This window comes from Manis javanica, chromosome 3 (assembly GCF_040802235.1).
Source record: "Manis javanica isolate MJ-LG chromosome 3, MJ_LKY, whole genome shotgun sequence".
In the NCBI taxonomy this organism is placed as follows: Eukaryota; Metazoa; Chordata; class Mammalia; order Pholidota; family Manidae; genus Manis; species Manis javanica.
Window position 1 is genome coordinate 111,463,483 of NC_133158.1, and position 8,193 is coordinate 111,471,675.

An 8,193-nucleotide genomic window follows, 5' to 3' on the forward strand; every position below is an offset into this window, starting at 1 on the left:
CCTGCTTTCATACTCACACTGAAGCATCAGCTCTTTCTGAATCTTGAGCCTATAATGAAAGTGTACCATCTGCTCTCCTGAGTCTCTAGCTTGCAGATGACAGATATATATGTATATGTATTATCTGTTATTGTTTTTCTTTTTCTGGAGAATTCTAATACAAGCACTTAGTGTGTGCCAGGCATTGTTAATTTCACAACAAAGCCATGGGATACATATTATTCTCCTCAATTTTCACATGAGAAAATAGAAGCCATGTAAGTCTTAAGGACTTAACCCAAGACTACATAGTAAAGAATATTTCGAGGATTTAAGTCCAGCTCTGACTGCTGTCAAAGCCTGAACTCTGCATGCCACTGAACCTCCCCAGAACCTCACACCATTTTCTAAACACCTTTGTCCATTCTTCTGCTTTGATAGTACAATTTAGAATCAGAGTTGAAACCTCCTTGGATGTGATGGGGCCATGCCTTGCCTCAGAACTGTTGTTCCTGAGCATGAATTAACTGCTCGTGTACAGGTTTGTGCATGTAACTGTTTGAAGGGGAAAGGGCTATCCTAAATCTATACTGACCACAGGATATGTCCTTGAATACTGTTGTTCCCATGATTTTAGGCATGGACCGTGCAGGACTGATCCACACGTCAATACACGTATGTCAACAAAAAGCGCACATAATTTTAAACAATCAGGCTTGGTCTGCTCTCACTCATAGCTCCTCAACACATCCACGCAGCCAAGGCAGGATTTCCATTTGGGTACCATTACCTTCACAAAGGAACTCCCCTGGCATGTGGGAAAATGCTGGAGGTTTTGTCAGAGCCAAAGCTTCACTGGCTCGGTTGTACACAGACACTGATGCTCAGTGGCAAATACAGTGGAGAACAAAAATGGACAGATTGTTTCACTGTGTGGTGGTTTCATTCCCAGGAATTCTTTTTGAAGTGCAGGAGATGATGCCTGCAACAGATACAGAGGGCAGAGTGCAGGCGAGAATGAATTCATGTGTCACTCTTAAATACTTTCAACTTGGCTATTTTTAAGTGAAATGTCTTCAAATATGTCAAAGACACTTGTTCCAATTAAGAATAAAGGCCATGGCAAGTTGGGATTTTTTTTAACTATGCCAATTTTTTAGCTCTTTAAACACAATTGAATGCATCTGGAAGTTTTGGTTCAATTGTGAAAACCACAAATTTCCATCCTCATGAATGGCCAATCTAAATTTCCCTGTATTTAAATATTCTAACACATATATACATATGCAAATACATAGTCTGTATATAAATATATATGTGTATATATATATATATATGTATGAGTTAATCTATCTATAATGTATATCTTTATGTATGTCTATATGCATATCAATACCAAGTATGGGAAACTTTAATCCCAAGGCCAGTTTTGCATGGAAAATTCCAAATAATTTATTAGGAAAGGCCATAGGTAGAAAGTTTCTATTTCAATGCCAAAAGAGAAACAATGAAATTATGATAATTATGTTCCATTAAAGGTATGTACAATATGGTTGGCAAAGAAAATTGCCATCTTGACCTATTAGTGATTTTTCAAGTACAGCAAATTATCTATGGGCAACTTGTTAAAGCAAAATCTCCATAAAAGCATACAGACATATACACTCGCACACTGTGTTTCAGGATAAGAGAAAGGAAATTGCTTATCACCTTAGATAATATTGGAAGTACTAGGTAGAATGTCCAAAAATATGCAAATTCAAAAGGTAAACTTGGAGTTGTAAGAGATAGTATTACCACATGGTTAGCCATTCAAGCCCAAAACATCACGTGTTCATTTTGACCAGGGTTTTTAAGGATGGAGAAAACTGTGTATGGGTCGAGGACAAAGGTGATGACATCGTGAGTGGGAAATCCCTGGAACAGTGAAGAAACCTTCCTGGCTAGTATTCAGTGCCCTGAGAAACATATGTCAATGAGTAGGACAGAGCCAGATTATGGAGGCTTTCAGGGGTATTCAGATTGGCCTGGGGACTGAGGGTTAGTCAATTTTTTAGTATAAATGATACAGTATAAATGGTGTTTTGAGGAAAACTGATGTTATCATTTTAGGCCAAAAAGAGATCATCTAGAAAGTCTTTTGACACACATGACTATGTTAAGTTCATCTGATACATGCAAACATAGAACTCTGATTCCTTCATTATATTGATCATACTTAAACTTACTTCTTCTGTGCCTTTGTCATTAGACTAAACTTTATGGAGGAAGGAGCTATTTCTGTCTTACCACCATAACCATTGTGCCATTTAGCATATTGCCTGCTGCATAGTAGCCATCCAGTACATAGCTCTGGATAAATGAAATAAACTATTACTGAATACAGGCTCATTTATAACGAAGATTTGAACTTCAGTTATAGATAGGAAAAGAGAATGATACTACAAACACTGAAAATTCACATGATTTTATTAAAAAAAAGATGCAAGGGGGGATGAAACAAAATATTAACAGTTTGCATCTAGACAGAACTTGAGAAATTACATGGTGCTTTCAATTTTGAGCTACTCTGCCTCAGGTTTGCAATCCCAAACAGCCAAAATATTTCGATGCCATTGGCAAAAATCCAAGAATTGAGGTACAGCACCAGTTTAAAGGATATGATAAATTCAGTTGTGGTCAACTTGAATTCGAAAAGAAGGCAGAATATTGAAATGTAAATTTCTAATATTCAGTTGAACATATGGAACGCTCAACTAAAAGGATGTGTCTATAGATATAAACTTACAGTCTTTCAGTAATGAAAAATCATGAGAAACTTGAGTAAAAACAATGCCAGCTTAGCAACATAACATACTCTGATTATTCATTCTCTGATTATTAAAAATTCACTCTGAGGTAGGAATCAATTGCATTTGTCCATTTGTATATTCAAATAAAATCTAAAAACTAGCATTAACTTCAAGGCTAATGGTTTTTTTAATTAAAAGAAATTAAGTTCCAAGTGAAGGTAATACCCACAAATCCAAGTTTTAGTGCTCCTACACTGATGAAGTTTGCTGGCCAGGACTTACATCTTCACTGGAAACCATCATTGTGAAACTGTACTTCCTTCAGAAAGGAAGATATTGCCAACTTTCTTTCAGGGGGCAAGTATAGTGTAATATTTTCTTTACAGTAGGAACATTTTCATGAAAAGCCAGCAAACTAATGCCTATCTCTTGCACTTAAACATTATGAGGCCCTTTTGAGGAAATGTTTGGTGATGGAAATAAATTTGTAACCTCTCTCCTTCCCCTCATTCCTCTCTCTCTCTCTCTCTCTCTCTCTCTCTCTCTCTCTCTCTCTCTCTCTCTCTCTCTCTCCCTTCTCTCTCTCTCTCTGCAGGAACTGAATCCAGAATCATGGTGTTATGTCCACAAGTTTCTAAGCAAGTCACATAATTGACTCAGAAAGATTAATCATATACATTTTACAGAATCAAAACTACTTTGATGTCTATTTCTATCAATGAACTATGAACACATATTTATCCTTTATATTCATATTCTTACAACCTAACTTTAAAATTCCTAGTATATTGTTTTTAATTTTTCAACTTTTGCTAACAGAGCATATTTTTTACTAGGATGGTTGCTTTTAATTCACTTTTGTGGTTTTCACACACAGAAAAAACATGTTAAAACTTGTCCATCAAACTTTTGCAATTCAACAAATCTTGGAATGAAAAGTTTTCCAGAAGTTTTTGGAGTGAGAAATATGATCACATGGCTAAGCCAAAGCCAAGAGTTCAACTTGAGTCGTCACCATTTTCTTGCGTTCTGAGGCTATTAAGAAAAACATGATAGGCAATTTGTAAAACTAAATGACATATTTTTTGGAAGAAAATGTCCTTAGATAAATTATACTACAGTGTCATTTCACTGAAACATGAACCACTAGAATATGGAACTTAATAGATGACATCTGACTGAAATCCCATCCAAGAAGTTTGTTATCGGAAGCAGCACAAATGCCTCCAGGAGTACAGCGTGGCTTCACCTAGAGAGTTAGCTAATACACAGCCCCTGATGGTAACACGGAGGTTTTTTCTTTTCTTTCTATTATTAAAATAAAATACATATGACATTATATTAGTTTAGTACAGGTGTACAACGTGATACCATATATATAGAGAGAGAGAGAGAGAAATGAAAACAAAATTAGATAATGAGTGATATTTCTCAATCTCATAAGCACTGCTTTTTAGTGAGGTCTTTCTCATCCTATACAGAATTCCAAGTTAAAGCACAAACTTTTTCTCTTTCCCTAACCTTCAGGTATTTCTCAGGAATGCACAGTTCAAAAGTCCTCCTCTCGTCTGCAGGGACAGACCTTCTTAAACGTGGAGTAGGCATACTGAAGGAGCCCTCTCCCCGTCTTCATCAAAACTGACTGTCCTATTTGCGTAAATTTTCACCTGGAGTGATTGCATTTAAGTGATTCTTAGAAAAATCGGTAGTTCATGACCTAGAAGGGAGCAGAAAGATGCTGGGAAGGAGGAAGTGATTTAAAAAAATATACATTCTTCATCGTTTTACCAGTCACCCCTCTCTGCTCCCTCCTACCTCTCCTCTCTCCCCTCCTCTTCCCCACCCCCACCTCGCCACTTCTGCCTTGTCTTCCTCCCTCTTCCTCTTCCTCTCTGCTCCCCCGCACCCTTCTCCTCCTCCGCCTCCCTTCCTCTCGTTCTGTCTCCCTCAAACAGAATGAGGACGCCGGACCAGCAGCAGGGAGCGCGGAGCCACGGCGCTGGGGACCGTGAGCGCTCCAGCGGCAGCGCCTGACGTGAGCGAGCCGCGATTGCGGATCTGCAGGGCGGTGGAATAAAGGACCCAACGCCCTTTGCTTTGAATGAAATACGCGGTTTATTTTGTACTTCCCTTTCACCCAGCACTCAAAAGGGGGATCACACATATCACGAATTAATACATCTCAGACCGGTCAGAGCGGATGGTTCGGATTTGGGCTTGTCCCAATCAGCCTCTTGTCTTTCCCAAGGGGCGTCGTGCAAGCCCCACCCTGGGGAAGGCGGTGCAGCAGAGACAGTTCCAGTGGAGTGAGGAATCCATGAGAGCGCATCAGTACAGGCAGATGAGGAGAAGGCCTTGGAGGACGTGTTGTCGGGGTCGGGGCCTCTAGAATGAGCTTGCCACAGGCACTCTGTGTCCAGTCCCTTATATAGTCCAGTCCATCCATCCGGGGGTCAGAAATCAGAGAGGACAGTCCACATATGGTGTACCTGGTTTGGGCATTCACAGGCATGCCTTTTAAGGTGGGGTATGTTCACAGAGGCAGTTGGCAGGAAAGCAGTCAAGCCTGACATAAGCAATTCCATATTTGATGCTCACATCCGCACCAAAGAGTCAGCAGAATACAAGGGGACTGAACTCTAAAACTGCTCATTTTAATAAACATTTGCCAAAAAAAATTGTATAAGGGACTTTATTTGCCCTTGTGGTTATTTCAAAACTACGGGCAGCACTTTCACTTGGTCCCTTATTTGAATTGGGTGCTGGAAGACCCAGAGTGAAGCCATTAGAACTGCAACCTAGCTCGTGGGGAATCCTGTATGTGTCTGCCTTCTGCAAGGCTGGGATCTTTTTCACTAATACATTGTAATTAGGTTCAAAATGGAAAGACATAACAATGGTTCTTGTATGTTAAATCGTACATGCTTTCAAGGAGCTGGAGCAGTGATCTCCAAAGCAGGGCACATAAATAACAGGAGGTAGAAGGTAACTCATTGAGAAATGAGGACATATAAAAAGTTATATTGCTTTTTACAGTAAAAAGGAAAAAGTTCATCTCAAACTAATATTTAAAGTACAAATAATGGCATCTTCACTAGGTCCATATATCAGTTACTACCCATCATGTGAAGTTCATGGACTCTCCAAGGGTGGTATTTCATGATAAATTCAGGCTGGCATGGAAACGTCCACTCACTGATCACTTTCAACTTGTTATGATCAAATGGATCAAATTATCTAGACGAAATTGCTCTAGTCCTCACAAAGTGGGAAAGCAGCTTGAAAAGATTCTTAGCGATTGAATATAGTACTGATAACACAAGTAATAAGGAAATGGCAGAGCTAACTCTTCCTCTACTTTGGGAACAAGCTGTTTCTCAATCTTATCATGAGACTGAAAACACAATTTTCATTAAGAAATGATAAGAAGCTCAGCCACAGGAAAAATTTTTTAAATTGTTTCAAATAAGGATTTAACACCAGTATCAGGGATGAAACTTGCCTTGAATGCATTTGCTAAAGACAATATAAAGGGAGCATCACAATGAGCAAGACATTAAAAATATTGTTGACTTGATCTCATTAATCTTAGTTTCTCTTTTGTGTTGTTTTATATAAAATAAAGCTCTCTACTCACCTTTTAGATATGAGAAGAAATTTTGTATGAGAAGGTCCCCCATTTTATAATAATAATATATTAGATTGGTAAGAAACAATAAAGGTTTTTTAATTCTACCACCTACTAAATTCTCTCTAAAACTTCCATGACACATAGCTATGCATTTTTATGTGAAAATTTCCTATACTGGATGTCCCCCCACTAGGAACAGCTCAAAATTATCAGAAAATTCTTTCTTTTAACAAAGTTGAAAACTGTGTTCTTATAACTTCTTTTTCTATTTCCCAGTCTTTCGAATACTTACAGTTTCCTGGTTTTTTATATCCTTTGCTCATATTCATTTCTCATCCCTGGATGGATGGATGGATTCCACTTTGCCTTTATCCCATTCTAAGAAACAACCTTCAGGATGGTATCTGATAAGTGTCTTCCTTTCTCAATCCACAAATATTAAAAATGAAACAGCTATGTGCCAACACCTTTCAAAGCCGAGGAGATGCAGTGACTGCAAGTAGATCAACTCTTGCTCTCATCAGGCTTAGGCTCCAGTGAGGTGACTAGAAATCTAGCTAGTAAGGCAATAAATAAATAAGTATGACATGGACATCAGAGACATAAAAATACAAGGACAGAACACAGTTACTTAGTGACTCATTTGAATTGGGTGGTATGGAATAGCCTTGCGGAGGAACGTTAAGTTTATGGGGCAGAGGCACAGTCTGTGCAAAGGCCCTGACGTAGGAGGTAGTTTAGCATTGAGGAATTGAAGCAAGGTGAGAAGGGAGAACAGTACAAAACGATATTGGAGAAGAAAAGAGGGACCAAATAATAGGGACCTTGTATGACATGCTAAGAACTTGTCATTTTGTGCCGATATACTGAAGAACCTTAAGGATGTCAAATAATACCAAACTTCTCACTGCCTCCATTTCATATTCCATAATTATTTATTGCTGGGCTCCTAATCACCCAACTATTGCTGTAAATTCTAGCATATACTACCTTTAGTTACAATGCTTCTTTCTGCTCTCCAAAGCATTTGACCATTACAATATGGAGGCAGGCAAAACCATTCATTCATGATTCAAAGAATTTGTTGTTTCTTGTCATCCTAGAGGCCTGTCACATGGCACTGTCTTATTCAGTACCTGGACAAAATAATATCTCTAAAAGTCTTTAATTAAAACTCTAAGCTCTTCCTGGATATGGCAAAATAAAAAAGCTGAACCAATGTCTAATATTCTGTTACTTGGAATTCTTGAGTATCTTAAATATAAAAAGAGTAACAGTAAGAATAAAACCAAATGGTATCAAAATCAAGATAGGAATTTAAATTTTATAGTATGAGTGGTGCAATGAGCATATTAAAGTTAGTTTTGCTTGAAAAGTCACCAAAAATTTCATATCCCTCATAAGTCTCTCTCAGCCACCTCACTTTTAAAAATAAAATGTTCAGATTTTCATGACTTGCAACCCTATATCCACAAAAATAAAAATGTTTTTTGCTTGAACTTCTCACAAAATGAATTTCCTGGCCTATTTTCTTATAATTACTATGTACTCATTCCTTGATTGATGCCTTATATGTTGACACATAATTCACAGTTTGTTTGATACTTCTAAATCATTCACTACTATAAACAAAAGATCTGTGTCAAAACTCGACTTAGAATCTGAATTGATTACAGAACAAAGTTAGGTTCACTAGTTAAATACTAGTGAATCACGGGTGAACCTCCTTGAACTGTATATTTTGGATTGACCTCCTTTTTCCCAAAAATTACTGTGTAAACTGATATTATT

The 8,193-nt window shown here is 37.9% G+C and overlaps 1 long non-coding RNA gene across 1 annotated transcript; it reads right to left on the minus strand.

Annotated features, from left to right (window-relative positions):
• Nucleotides 1-4,862: 4,862 nt before the first annotated feature.
• On the minus strand, nt 4,863-7,023 carry LOC140848191 (uncharacterized). Its single transcript, XR_012128743.1, has 2 exons — nt 6,695-7,023; nt 4,863-5,260 (listed from the first exon to the last, which is right to left on the minus strand). It is a non-coding gene; the product is annotated as an uncharacterized lncRNA (long non-coding RNA).
• Between the last annotated feature and the right edge of the window lie 1,170 nt (nt 7,024-8,193).